Source organism: Triticum aestivum, chromosome 7B (assembly GCF_018294505.1).
Source record: "Triticum aestivum cultivar Chinese Spring chromosome 7B, IWGSC CS RefSeq v2.1, whole genome shotgun sequence".
Classification (NCBI taxonomy): domain Eukaryota; kingdom Viridiplantae; phylum Streptophyta; class Magnoliopsida; order Poales; family Poaceae; genus Triticum; species Triticum aestivum.
Window position 1 is genome coordinate 163,980,319 of NC_057813.1, and position 15,018 is coordinate 163,995,336.

The window sequence follows — 15,018 nt, forward strand, 5'->3', positions numbered from 1 at the left end:
TCTGCTTCCCGTGCCTCCTCCAAAGCTCGAGAGCAGGACTCACGCGAGGTCGCAAGGGACGCCTCGGCCTTCGCGTTGTCAAGCTCACGCTGGTGGCGCACAAGGTTGATGGCCACCTTCAGTTTATGCCGCTCGTCGATCAGCCGCAGGCCCTCGGCTTCAAGGCACGCGTCTACATCCGCAAGTTCTCCACCAATCTGACCCATCGCGTCCATCGCCTTCTAGAAGAACTCGAGGCGGACGATGCTTAGTCCGCGTGCGAACTTGAGCACGCTGCTGATGTCGTCCCCCAACGCACACACCATCGGTGGGATCCGAAGCGGTTCACCCCCTCTTGGCAGGGGGCTGGGGGCTGGCGCCCCCATGGTCGCTGGCCAGGCCCCGCAAGGGACCCGGACTGGCGCAGGCTCGCCACTCGAAGAGGGGCCCAGGATGGACGCCAACCAGCTGCCATCCACGACTAGAGGAGGAGCCCTGGGTATGCTGGCTGTGCTCCAGGCAGGGTTGCAAAGGAAAGGCGGCAAGGGCACGGGCTCAAGGCACCTGGCAGGCAGGCTTGCTTCTCCAGCTGACCCCGCGCCAGGGGCGGTGTGCAGGCTTGGGGAGCTCAAGGCTAGCAATGAAGGCAAGGCCAGAGGAGGTTGCTTCTCCGGAGACTTCGCGGGCTTGGTAGGAGGGATCCTGAAGAGCCACAGTCAGGAAGGGAAGCAGCGATTGAGGAATTACAAGGATAAGGTACTTACTCGTCTATGGCGATGTACTTTCTATGTTTCAACGGCTGGATGGTGCCGCCACTGCAGCTCGAAGACTCCTTCCTCTTGCGGAGCACGACGAAGTCCATGCGGAACCGGCCTAGGCGTTGGACGTGGGGGCCAGCGCGGGGCCTGGCTGGAGAGGCACCCAGGCGGCCGACCTCGGGAGCGCCAAGCTGGGAAGAGCAATCAGGCTCCACCACGCACTGGCTTGCCGAGGCCTCAGGAGCTCCGGCCTCAGGAGCCGCTGACTACATCTCCCCCTTAACGACTGCCTCAGGGCGGGCCTCGCGGGCTCCTGAGGATGGCGCCTCGGGAACCTCAAGCGGCGTCGGCACCTCAACACCCACGCCTACAGCTTCCAGTGGTGCTTGCCTCCCTACGTCCACTCTTGGGGAAATCTCGGTGCTGGCAGCAAGAAGGGGAGCCACGACGACGGGATTCTCACGAGGCCCCGCAAGGCCGACCGGGCGCAGCCCCCACTCATCGAAGGAACGCATCTGCCCCGCGAACTCAACCCTGTTCGGGCAGAGATACAAGAGACAACCCCCTTGCGACATGTCGCCTGGCGAGGGGTTGCCAGTCAAGACTTCAAGCATCGTCCTCTGTGCTTTGGGTGAGAGCCCCGACTCCTGAAGCCTCATGCGATCCTGTTCATCGTCCAGGGCCCACATCAGCCAGGAATGGCGCTAGAGAGGGGCAACGCAGCATTGGAGGAACTCCTTCACACCTGGGGCGCAGTCACGCCAAGGTCTTTCAACCTCTTGAACCGAAGCCAGACGAAGGAAAGGTAAGAGCTCGCGAGCTTCTCGTGGGCCCAGCCGGAGTTGGGGATGGCGGGCGACGATGAGGCGAGCGAAGGGGGCTGAGCACTCCAACATCCACGTACACCCACCGTGTCCGGAACCCGCTCGTGGACAGGGGAGATCAAAATCAATCCCCGAGGCGGCCGTCTCTGCCACAGCCTAGAAGCTCAGGCACCCCGAGCACTGCAAGGGGTCGGTCAGATGCAGCGAGAAGAAATGGCGCAGGAGGGCAACGGAAGGAGCAATGCCCACCATGGCCTCGCAAATAGACGGCGAGAAGGGCAACGGATTGGCGATCAAGATGCAGCATGTGAATCTGTTAATGGGAAAGCACTGCATTGAAGAAGGCGGAGAAAGGGGGAACCAGGCCAGCCCATAGGGCATCAACGAAGAATCGAACCTCCGTGGTTGTCTTGTCAATGGAAGCTCGGGACACAGGCCAAGCCACCGTCCCTCCCCACTCGTTGAAGCTGGAAGCGAGTGCAGGGCAGACCGCATGGCCCCACCAGTGGCCCAGTATGGCCCGTCTTCATCAACCAACACTCAAGACCCTCGTGAGGGGCCAAGCCTCGCGGGGCGGACGACACAAGGCCTCCTCAGGAGCGGCCTCACCAGGCAGGCTCGCAAGGGAGGCGGAGAGATCAAGGCAAGGGGTACCTCGCAAGGTTCCCATGACGCAAGCCATGATGACCAAGGCCAGGCGGGTGCCAGCGCGTGCAGTGTCCGCGTCTAAGCTTGGGGGTGCCCCAGAAGGCATCCCCTCTTTCTTCAACAAGTATCGGTATGTTTTCGTATTCGTTTCGTTCATGCGATATGTGCAAGTCTTGAAGCATCTTTTGCATTTAGTTTACACTTTTCTTTTAGCGCCATGATGGTATGAGATAGTCCTTGGTTGATTTATAGAATGCTCATTGCACTTCACTTAAATCTTTTGAGTGTGGCTTTATAGAATGCTTCATTTGCTTCGCTTATATCATTTGAAGTTTGGATTTGCCTGTTTCTCTTCACACAGAAAACCAGGATTTGTAGAATGCTCTTTTGCTTCACTTATACTTGTTAGAGCGTGGGCATATCTTTTGTAGAAAGAATTAAAACTCTCTTGCTTCACTTATATCAATTTAGAGAGATGACAGGAATTGGTCATTCACATGGTTAGTCATAAAATCCTACATAAACTTGTAGATCGCTGAATATGATATGTTTGATTCCTTGCAATAGTTTTGCGATATAAAGATGGTGATATTAGAGTCATGCTAGTGGGTGGTTGTGGATTGTAGAGACACTTGTGTTGAGGTTTGCAAGTCCCGTAGCATGCACGTATGGTAACCGGTGTGTGACAAATTTGAAGCATGGGGTGTTTCTTTGATTGTCTTCCTTATGAGTGGCGGTCAGGGACGAGCGATGGTCTTTTCCTACCAATCTATCCCCCTAGGGGCATGCGTAGTAGTACTTTGCTTCGAGGGCTAATAAAACTTTTGCAATAAGTATATGAGTTCTTTATGACTAATGTGAGTCCATGGATTATACGCACTTTTACCTTTCCATCATTGCTAGCCTCCTCGGTACCATGCATTGCCCTTTCTCACCTCGAGAGTCGGTGCAAACTTCGCCGGTGCATCCAAACCCCGTGATATGGTACGCTCTATCACACATAAACCTCCTTATATCTTCCTCAAAACAGCCACCATACCTACCTATTATGGCATTTCCATAGCCATTCCGAGATATATTGACATGCAACTTCCGTCATCATCATATACATGACTTGAGCATTTATCGTCATATTGCTTTGCATGATCGTAAGATAGCTAGCATGATGTTTTCATGGCTTGTTCGTTTTTTGATGGCATTGCTACGCTAGATCATTACACATCCCGGTACACCGCCGGAGGCATTCATATAGAGTTATATCTTTGTTCTAGTATCGAGTTGTAATATCGAGTTGTAAGTAAATAAAGGTGTGATGATCATCATTATAGAGCATTGCCCCATAAAAGAAAGAAAAAAAGGAAAGGCCAAAGAAGCCTAAATAAAAAAAGGGGGCCAAAGAAGCCCACCCAAAAAGAAAAAAAAAGAAAAGGGGCAATGTTACTATCCTTTTACCACACATGTGCTTCAGAGTAGCACCATGTTCTTCATATAGAGAGTCTCATATGTTGTCACTTTCATTTACTAGTGGGAATTTTCATTATAGAACTTGGCTTGCATATTTCAATGATGGGCTTCCTCAAATGCCCTAGGTCTTCATGAGCAAGCAAGTTGGATGCACACCCACTTAGTTTTCAGTTTGAGCTTTCATACACTTATAGCTCTTAGTGCATCCATTGCATGGCAATCCCTACTCCTCGCATTGACATCAATTGATGGGCATCTCCATAGCCCGTTGATTAGCCGCGTCGATGTGAGACTTTCTCCTTTTTTGTCTTCTCCACATAACCTCCATCATTATATTCTATTCCACCTATAGTGCTATATCCATGGCTTGCGCTCATGTATTGCGTGAGGGTTGAAAAAGCTGAAGCGCGTTAAAAAGTATGAACCAATTGCTCGGCTTGTCATCGGCGTTGTGCATGATGGGAGCATTTTGTGTGACGAAAATGAAGCATGGCCAAATTGTATGATTTTGTAGGGATAATCTTGCTTTGGCCTTATTGTTATGAAAAGACATGATTGCTTTATTAGTACGCTCGAAGTATTGTTGTTTTTATGTCAAATGATAGACTATTGCCTTGAATCACTCATGTCTTAATATTCATGCCATGATTAGACATATGATCAAGATTATGCTAGGTAGCATTCCACATCAAAAATTATCTTTTTTATCATTTACCTACTCGAGGACGAGCAGGAATTAAGCTTGGGGATGTTGATACGTCTCCATCGTATCTATATTTTTTTGATTTTTCCATGCCAATATTCTTCAACTTTCATATACTTTTGGCAACTTTTTATACTATTTTTGGGACTAACATATTGATCCAGTGCCCAGTGTCAGTTCTTGTTTGTTGCATGTTTTATGTTTCGCAGAAAACCAATATCAAACGGAGTCCAAATGGGATAAAACAGATGGAGAATTATTTTGGAATATTTGGGATTTTCCGGAGGAAGAATCAACGCGAAACGGTGTCCGAGGTGGCCACGAGACAGGGGGCGCGCCCACACCCCCTGGGCACGCCTGGCACTCTCGTGGGCCACCCGTAAGGCGGTTGATGCCCTTCTTTTACCGCAACAAAGCTAGTTTCATGAGAAAAATCTGGGCAAAAGATTCACCCCAATCGGAGTTACGGATCTCCAGATATTAAAGAAATGGTGAAGGGGTAGAATCTGGGAATGCAGAAACAGAGAGATAGATCCAATCTCGGAGGGGCTCTCGCCCCTCCCACGTCATGGGAGCCAAGGACCAGAGGGGAAACCCTTCTCCCATCTAGGGAGGAGCTCAAGGGAGAAGAAGAAGAAGGGGGGCTCTCTCTCTCTTGCTTCCGATGAAGTCGGAACGCCGCCGGGGGCCATCATCATCACCGCGATCTACACCAACACCTCCGCCGTCTTCACCAACATCTCCATCACCTTCCCCCATCTATATTCAGCAGTCCACTCTCCCGCATCCCGCTGTACCCTCTACTTGAACATGGTGCTTTATGCTTCATATTATTATCCAATGATGTGTTGCCATCCTATGATGTCTGAGTAGATTTCCGTTGTCCTATCGGTGATTGATGAATTGCTATGATTGGTTTGAGTTGCATGTTTTATTATTGGTGTTGTCCTATGGTGCCCTCGTGTCGCGCAAGCGTGAGGGATTCCCGCTGTAGGGTGTTGCAATGCATTCATGATTCGCTTATAGTGGGTTGCGTGAGTGACTGAAACACAAACCCGAGTAAGGGGACTGTTGCGTATGGGATAAAGGGGACTTGATACTTTAATGCTATGGTTGGGTTTTACCTTAATGAATATTTAGTAGTTGCGGATGCTTGCTAGAGTTCCAATCATAAGTGCATATGATCCAAGTAGAGAAAGTATGTTAGCTTATGCCTCTCCCTCAAATAGAATTGCAATAGAGATTACCGGTCTAGTAACATAGTCAATTGCTTAGGGACAATTCCACAACTCCTACCACCACTTTTCCACACTCGCTATATTTACTTTATTGCTTCTTTATCTACAGTTTATATTTATGTGTTCTTTATTATCTTGCAAACCTATCCTATAACACCTACAAAGTACTTCTAGTTTCATACTTATTGTAGGTAAAGCGAACGTCAAGCATGCGTAGAGTGGTATCAGTGGTCGATAGAACTTGAGGGAATATTTATTCTACCTTTAGCTCCTCGTTGGGTTTGACACTCTTACTTATCGAAAACTGTTGCGATCCCCTACACTTGTCCTTGTTTCCCCCTTTGGTGCTAAGGGGGAAAGCGCAGGCGTGGAGTACCGAGGTATCAGGCAATGGTTTCCATATTGGTGCAACAAGACCAAGACTAGCAAGACGGCAGGATAGAGGTCATCGTGGAGCCCAAGACGGCATCACCACCAGCGCCTTTGATAGGCGAAGACCACCTTTAGTCAGGATAGCTTGTACTAGTTGTCCCCTTTCAAATTGGTCGTTGTTGGATCCCTTCCCGCTCAATATTTGGGGAGAGGACCAGGGCCTCTATAAATAGGACTAGCCACCACAGAAGGAGGGGGGTCACATTCAGATCATCCTCATCCGCACAAGTTCGCCAAGCACAAGAACACCTCTCCTTAGGAGGTTGTTCTTCCCTTGTACTATTCATCATCAGCCCAAGAGGCAATCCACCACCACACACAAGAGTAGGGTATTACACCACAACGGTGGCACGACTTGTATAAATCTTGAGTCTCTTGTGTTGTGAGTTCATGGAGCTAGCTTAGAGATCGCGGCGAGGCTGAGAGCGAGATTCAGTAGGGGGAAATCTTCATGCGCACCCCAGTGTTCGAACCTCAAGGGTTGTTGCGGGAACCCGAAATCCGACAGAGTCATTAATAGACGATCTACGCCTCACATTCTACAACCTCCGTACATATGACATCAAGCTCAATATGGAAAAACGTGTTTCTGGCGTCCCCGTTGGAAAACTATTGGGCTTCATCGTTTCCAATAGAGGAATTGAGGCGAACCCAGCTAAAATCTGAGCTTTTTCACAGTTGGCTACACCAACTGACCTAAAACAAGTCCAAAAACTAGCCCGATGTGTGGCAGCTTTAAGTCGCTTTATCTCGAGACTAGGAGAAAAAGCATTGCCACTGTATCGCCTTCTCCGACGCACCGAACACTTCGACTAGACGGACGCGGCAACGGCTGGACTGGGAGAAATAAAGGCTCTTTTAGTGAGCAACCCAATCCTGGCCACGCCGAACATCAGCGAACCCATGCTATTATACATATCGGCAACACACCAAGTCGTGAGTGCGGTGCTCGTCATCGAACAAGAAGAGGACGGACACAAATTCCTGCTTCAAAAGCCAGTATACTATGTATCCACTGTCCTCACACCATGCAAATCCCGGTACCCTCATTACAAAAAAATAACATACGCGATCTTCATGGCATCCCGGAAGCTGCGACACTACTTTCAAGAGTGCTCAATCACGGTGGCCTCCGAAGTACCACTCAATGACATAATAAACAACCGCGATGCCACGGGCCGGATTGCCAAGTGGGCTATTGAGCTCCTCCCATTGTACATAACATACAAACCGTGCTGGTACATCAAATCCCAAGTACTGGCCGACTTCATCGCCGAATGGATAGAGGTCGAACTCCCTAAAGAGTACGACACATACTCCAACTGGGTCATGTACTTCGACGGCTCCAAAATGCTGGCGGGCTTGGGAGCGGGCGTTGTCCTAACATCCCCCACTGGAGATACAGTTCAGTACGTACTCCAAATACAATACATGGATTCCAACAATGCAGCCGAATATGAGGCCTTATTGCATGATCTTCGGATGGTTGTCTCCATGGGCATACAAGTCTGGAAGTGCGCGGGGATTCAAACCTCACAATATCTCAAATAAATGGAGATTTTGATGCCAAATATCCGAAGATGGCGGCTTACCGTAATGCCATTCTCAAAATGTCGGCTCAGTTCGAGGGGCTCGAGTTTCACCATGTGGCTCGAGAAAGTAATCAAGCAGCGGATGTCCTTGCTTGCATCGGCGCTAAGCGCGACCCCATCCCACCTAACATCTTTCTGGAAAGGCTCTTCAAGCCATCCGTGGTGTGGCAAGGGGAGAGCGGCAATACCAGTCCGGCTTCGACTATAACCCCAGGTGTGGCAAGGGGAGAGCGGCAATACCAGTCCGGCTCCGACTATAACCCTAGATTCCGAACACACCGATATCATCGGGGGCTCGGCCACCGAAATAACCCCGTCGGCCCATCTCATCATGGCAGTCATTGCCCCATGGACCAAACCCTTCTTGGCCTACCTCAATAGGCGAGAACTCCCTGAGGACCAGAATGAGGCACGCCGCATTGTCCAGCGCTCGAAAGCCTACAAGGTTCACGACGGAGAGCTCTACAAGAAAAGCGCTACCGGAGTACTTCAAAGATGTATCTCCGAGGAAGAGGGGCGGCAGCTCTTGGCTGAAATTCATGCTGGTCTAGGTGGTCACCACGCTGCGGCTCGGGCCGTTGTAAGCAAGGCCTTCCGTACAGGTTTCTATTGGCCGACGGCCCAAGGAGATGCACAACACCTTGTCCAACGTTGTGTCGGATGCCATCTTTTCGCCAACCAAAGCCATATGCCACCCACCGCTCTACAAACAATCCCCATCACTTGGCCTTTCGCGACCTGGGGGCTGGATATGGTCGGACCCCTTAAAGGAGGAAGCCATAAGAAAAAATATTTGTTGGTCATGGTGGATAAATTCACCAAGTGGATAGAGGCCAAAACAGTAAAAACGGCCGAAGCCGGACTAGTGATAGACTTTATATCCAGTGCCGTGCACCGTTATGGTGTTCCACATAGCATTATCACTGATAACAGCTCCAATTTCACAGCCGATGAGGTGAAAACCTGGTGTGCTAATCTGGGCATTAAGCTCGATTACGCCTTCGTCTATCACCCGCAAACAAACGGTCAAGTTGAACGAGCCAATGGTCTTATTATGAGCGGCATTAATCCCAGACTAGCGCGGTCTTTGAAAGAATCAGACAAGCACTGGGTCGAGGAGCTCGACTCCGTACTCTAGGGGCTGTGGACCACGCCCAATCAAACTACCGGATACACACCTTCATTCATGGTGTACGGCGCAGAGGCTATGTTACCCTGCGACATTATTCATGACTCACCTCGAGTGCGCATGTATGAAGAGATAGAGGCCGAGCTTGATCGGCAGGACAGTTTAGATGCCCTGGAGGAGGAGCGTGACGTCGCAAAAGCCCGTTCCGCATTTTATCAACAACAGGCTCACAGATATCAAAGCAGAGAAGTACGGGCCAAGGCTTATAATGTTGGCGAACTCGTTCTATGCTTGCCAGAGAAGAAAAAGGACAAACTCAAGCCAAAGTGGGAGGGTTCCTTCATCATCGATGAAGTTCTCACTGGAGGAGCGTATTGCCTGCGTGATGCGTCAGACAATCGCCTAGAGCCGAACCTATGGAATGTGGCCAGACTCCGAAGATTCTATGCCTAGCGCCGAACTCTTCGTTCGTCTCCTTCCCCCTTTTTTCTCCATTATTTATTTATTTTTCCCCTCTCTTTTCGCTTTTTCTTTTTTAACCTTAAAGCTCTGTGTGCGGCTAGACTGTGCACCTACGACGAATACATCCTCAAATATGTACATCCATTATACCTGGGGGCTTCTTGTACAGAAGCTTATTATTATTTTCTGGGCATTGCTCACTACATATGTGTATTTTTGTCGTATGTACCTTTTCTTCGCCATTATATGCATCGATATGACTTCAGTTTTGGCCAAGCTGGGTTGCCTAGCTCCTATGCTTATGCCCTACGTTCGCGTTAGTCCGGCTAGGGCATAAAGGGAGCACCTCTGTGATTGTTATTGCCGGGTCATCCGGATGTGTACGTCAGACTGGGTGAAGCCGAAAGCTAGCGTTCTTCAGGGAATATTCGGTCGGTGGACTAAAGATGTTTTTTAATCAGTAAACTATGAACCCCCGGATGTTACGTATGCCGCGATTTTTCAATCATGGTTCGTACATGCAAGATTAGCGCATGCACACCCAGGTAAAGGAACCCTTAATGGAACTATTCTCTCTGGAAGATGTTTCTACAATCACAATGTAATATAACATAGCTAGCCAGACACTTGTCTGTTCAAGCAACTATGACCCCTACGCCTGGTTTCCACGCATACCCCGGTTTATTTTGCCGCTCAGGTATTCGGAAACACTCCACACCTTCGGGTCGAGAGGTTGAAGCGAAAAGGTCTGCCATGACAATTGTTTTGCAGTCTGGCTAGGGACAAATTTGTCAATTGAAGTACATAGTCACTTGGACTCAAACACTTCTTCCTCTATGCCATACAACATGCTATCTAGCTTACAATCCTATTGGGAATACTTGGCAGCTACCTCTACATGGTCATATACCAAACTAATGGGAATTTCTTTTCCATCTGACCCTAAAGGTCCGACCCGGGCCATATGATTCGGATCAAGCTTGGTGTATCGTGTTTTCACCATGGCCAAGGCCTCTCGTGCACCTTCCCAGAGGTCGATATCTTCCATAATCGAAAACGTCGCCGCGCTCCCTTAAATAGATTTACAAGCTCCTCCATACTTCCTAGAGGGGAGTCGGATGGCCATAAGGCCTTGGCAACACTCTGCATCGCCTGCCAAGCTCGCTCATGCATTTGCGACAGCTCTTGTAGCAGATCGCTTGAGGATCCGGACACCTCCTCTTCGAGACGGCCCATCAGCATACCTACAGACATAATTTTGTCAGTTCCTTCCCTTGTCGTATTACGCATAGGTAAGTTTGAACACATACAAAATATGCCACCTCGCAGCCTCTTATTTTCCTTCCCGGAGTTAGCCAGCTGGGCCCGCACATCTTTCAGTTCTTCGCCCAGCTTGGTGCGGGAATCCTGGAGTTTGTTTTTCTCCTCCCTGACCTGTGTCAGTATATGTTCGCCCGCGACCAATTGCCTTTTGGCTTCTTGTTCACCTGCTTGTGCGACTTCCAGTGCCTTTCCCGAATGATCTGATGATCCTGCCCTAAGATATGCAACTGTGTTAGTATTGTTGGTATATATTCATGTTTTTCTCGCTAGAGGGACACATTACCAGGCGATGCCTTCTTGGATTTCTCTAGTTCGGTTGTCGTAGAAGCCAGCTGGGTCCGGCACTTTTCCAGCTCTTGAGACAACAGGTTGTTCTTCTCCGTAAACACCTGGTTTTACCATGATCCTTGAATCAGCTAAATCAATTGCTTCAAGTCTCGGGGGCTACTGGTATATAATGTGAGCTTACCTGCATATCTTTCAGATATTGGTCTGTGGCTCTGGCAAGCCCATCTTGAGCAGCTTGGATGTATGCATCACCCGAGCTGAAGGCATTGAATGCCTCTGTTGTAAAGCCGGGGATGCAAAGAGCGGCCCTCCGGTGCTGATGGTTCATAGCGCTCTCCACTTCTGAGTTTGTAACAGACACATCGTCTGAATCCTCGACCGAAGGACAGTCCGTTGGAACTCCCGCATCAACCTTTGTCGTTACGGCAGGGTCTGGAACCTGGCTGTTGGGAGTGCGGCTGGCATGACTCCTGGACATAGTCCGGCGAACGCTCTTCCTGATGAGTCACGAACGGATAATGTCACAGTTGGATGTGACTACCAAAGGGCATACTTACAAATCCATACCTCTTCGATGACGACTCCGGTGTGTCTCCGCTTGCCTTCCTCTTTGAAAGTTTGCTCAGTGTGGGCACCGCTCTCTTAGGAGTCGCCTCTGGTGCAGGATGGCGCGTCGAGCGCCTCCCCTTTGGAGCACGAGAAAGTGCGGTGGGTGAGGTAGAATGAGGAGGTTCTTTTGGAGGAGATGTTTCCTGATTACTTACATGGGAGGCAGGGAGAAGACCGGGATAGTCGGCGGTGATGGCCAGTTCTGTGCCGTCATTGCTCGCCTGGTAGAACACTCCATCCTCAAGCTCCACGAATATATCTGGATCCTCTTTGAATCCGGGGTCAAGGTCCCGGTTGTGATCCTCTAGCTATGGGGCAGGGTTGTGTAGCCCCTTGGTGATCTTTCTCCATTCCTGTTACAAATGGATGTATTAATACCCATTGAAAGTAACTGAGGGAGTAATTTGAGTAGAGTAATGGGATTGGAACTCACCAACTGGGAGGGTGTACATGGAAAATCCATCTCAGCGCTTAATACGAGTGAACTCCTCTTTCTCCCCTTTGTATAGTTCGGTCAATATTTTGACCAAGGCGGCAGGGGTGTCCGGACCCTTCCGACCGCAGCGGGAGGCATCATCTTCCCCATTATAGTGCCACATGGGAAACCTCCTATATTGGAGTGGCTGAACCCCTCGCACTATGGAAGTCGCCATTACCCCGACTATTGATAATTTGGACTGAGCAAGCGTCTTTATCTTGCTCATCAATTGACAGACTTCCGCACTATCTTCCTCCTAGAGGCTTCGAGGGCGCCAGCTATGGCGTTTCTACAACGGAATACTTGAAAATTCGGGAAGACCCATCGGACTGGGTCGGGAAGAGCAGCGTCCTCGATATAGAACCATTTGGAGGGCCACCCTTCGGATGGCTTCTTCGGCGTGCCGGACAGGTATCCGGTCCCGGCGATACGCCATACCTTGGCTCCGCCCACTTCGAATATTGATCCCCCTTGTCTACGAGGGACGAGGCAGAATAGTTTCCTCCATAAATCAAAATGGGCCTCACAACCCATGAATAACTCACAAAGAGCAACGTAACCTGCAATGTGCAGGATGGAGGCAGGAGTGAAATTGTGCAGTTGGAGGCCATAATCCTCCAGAAGACCTCAGAGGAACGGGTGGATTGGAAATCCGATGCCTCTCAACATATAGGGAATGAAGCACACTCGTTCCCCCCTGGATGGATTGGGGCGATTCTCCGCCTGAGCCCCGCCGTTGAAGGAAATCAATCCTGCTCGAATGGGGACTAGATCCACGGGGGGAAGAAATCCCTGTGTCTGCAGCTTCACTAGCCGACTGTGGGATATGAAGCATGTCTCCCAATCGCCTTTTTCAGGGCAGTGGGGACGGGAGGAAGAGCTGGGAGGGCTAGCCATGTTGGGATGGTTTCTCCTAGCAAGCTCTGAGGATTCCTTGCTTGGTGTAGAATGGATCTGAAAATCCCAGTCTCTTTAAATAGACGCCTTTCTTACATGGTCAGGGTGGTATGTGCAAAAATACCCTGACCTCTCGTATTCGCTCGACACGTGGAAGCTGAAGTCATGAAGGTGCGGAAGCCGATGGGCGTGACATTAAATGGAAAATCGAATACAGCTCTTTAAGCCAGGTACTTTGAAGTCATCGGAGGAGGAACCTGCCTTGCAATGTCGAAGACAATCTGCGCGCCAGACACATCGTCATTGAAAGACTGGTTCGGGGGCTACTGAGGGAGTCCTGGACTAAGGGGTCCTCGGACGGCCGGACTATTGATATGGGCCGGACTGATGGGCTATGAAGATACAAGACAGAAGACTCTCTCCCGTGTCCGGATGGGACTCTCCTTGGTGTGGAAGGCAAGCTTGGCATTCGAATATGAAGATTCCTTTCTCTGTAACCGACTTTGTACAATCCTAGTCCCCTCCGGTGTCTATATAAACCGGAGGGTTTAGTCCATAGGGCACAATCATAATCATATAGGTTAGACTTCTAGGGTTTTAGCCATTACGATCTCATGGTAGATCAACTCTTGTAATACTCATATTCATCAAGATCAATCAAGTAGGAAGTAGGGTATTACATCCATAGAGAGGGCCCGAACCTGGGTAAACATCGTGCCCCTGTCTCCTGTTACCATCGACCTTAGACGCACAGTTCGGTCGGGACCCCCTACCCGAGATCCGCCGGTTTTGACACCGATAATGTGAACTAGATTATTGACTCTAGTGCAAGTGGGAGATTGAAGGAAATATGCCCTAGAGGCAATAATAAAATTCTTATTTATATTTCCTTATATCATGATAAATGTTTGTTATTCATGCTAGAATTGTATTAACCGGAAACTTAGTACATGTGTGAATACATAGACAAAACATATTGTCCCTAGTATGCCTCTACTAGACTAGCTCGTTAATCAAAGATGGTTATGTTTCCTAACCATAGATATGTGTTGTCATTCGATGAATGGGATCACATCATTAGAGAATGATGTGATGGACAAGACCCATCCATTAGCTTAGCATTATGATCGTTACAGTTTCATTGCTACTGCTTTCTTCATGATGTATACACGTTCCTCGGACTATGTGATTATGCAACTCCCAAATACCGGAGGAACACCTTGTGTGCTATCAAGCGTCACAACATAACTGGGTGATTATAAAGATGCTCTACATGTGTCTTTGAAGGTGTTTGTTGGGTTGGCATGGATCAAGATTAGGATTTGTCACTCTGTGTATCAGAGAGGTATCTCTGGGCCCTCTCGGTAATGCTCATCACTATAAGCCTTGCAAGCAATGCGATCAATGAGTTAGTTGCAGAATGAAGCATTACGTAACGAGTAAATAGACTTGCCAATAACGAGATTGAACTAGGTATGATGATACCGACGATCGCATCTCGGGCAAGTAACATACCAATGACAATGGGAACAACATATGTTGTTATGCGGTTTGATCGATAAAGATTTTCGTAGAATATGTAGGAGCCAATATCAGTATCCAGGTTCCGCTATTGGTTATTGATCAGAAATGTGTCTCGATCATGTCTACATAGTTCTCGAACCTGTAGGGTCCACACGCTTAACGTTCGATGATGATTTGTATTATGAGTTATGTGTTTTTGATGACCGAAGTTTGTTTGGAGTCCCGGATGAGATCACGAACGTGACAAGGAGTCTTGAAATGGTCGAGACATAAAGATTGATATATTGTAAGGTATGTTCGGACACCGGAAAGGTTTTGGAAAGGTCTGGGCAATTTTTGGAGTACCGGGAGGTTATCGGACTTGGGCCTTCATGGGCCTTAGTGGAAGAGAGGAGGCAGCAGCCAGGTGGAGGCGACCCCCCCTAGCCCAAACCAAATTGGACTAGGGGAGCGAGAGCGGCCCCCCTGAGGGGGTCCTGGACTAGGGGGTCCTCGGGCGTCCGAGCTATGTGATATGGGTCGTGAAGATATGAGATCAAAGGCCTTCCCCCGTGTTCGGATGTTACTCTCCTTTGCGTGGATGGCAAGCTTGGCGTTCAGATCATGCATCTTCCTTTCTTTGTAAACCGACTCCGTACAACCCTAGGTCCCTTCGGTGTCTATATAAACC